The following is a 568-nucleotide window of genomic DNA, read 5'->3' as shown; positions in this document are numbered from 1 at the left end:
CAGCAGCAGCAGCAGCAGCAGCAGCAGAACATATTGTGTGTCAGACAGAAGATGGAGAATTTGCGTTTACAAATAAGCAGCGTTTGCTGCTGCGGCGTAAAGTTGCATGCATTGATTTCAGGATTCTTAATGATAGAGTTCTTGCTGCTGCTGCTGCTGCTCCTGCTGCTGCTGCTGCTGCTGCTGCTGCTGATGGTGATGGTGATCCTGCCGCTGCTGCTGCTGCTGCTGCTGCTGCAGACTCAGATACTGTTGCTGCTGCTGCTGCTGCTGCTGAGGAAACAGCAAGAGAAGCGCTCAAAGCAGCTGCTGCAGTTACACAGTGCGGCTCATCAACTGCAGCAAAAGATGCAGCAGCAGCAGCAACAGCAGCAGCAGTCTGTGTGTATGCATGCGTTTCAGGTGTACAGACAGCTGTATATTCTGTTCCTGTATACCACGGGGGTGTTTATGTTTGTCTTGGTTTTTTTGTTGCGGGGCAGCAGCCGCTGCTGTTTCTATCGGACCTCACCAGAGTCCCCCAGACTGTGCTACATAAACTACGCATGCTGCCGAAGCCTGATGTATG

Source organism: Eimeria mitis, genomic scaffold, assembly GCF_000499745.2.
Source record: "Eimeria mitis Houghton genomic scaffold, Emh_scaff1925, whole genome shotgun sequence".
NCBI classification, from domain to species: Eukaryota; Apicomplexa; class Conoidasida; order Eucoccidiorida; family Eimeriidae; genus Eimeria; species Eimeria mitis.
This window is presented reverse-complemented; position numbering follows the sequence as displayed.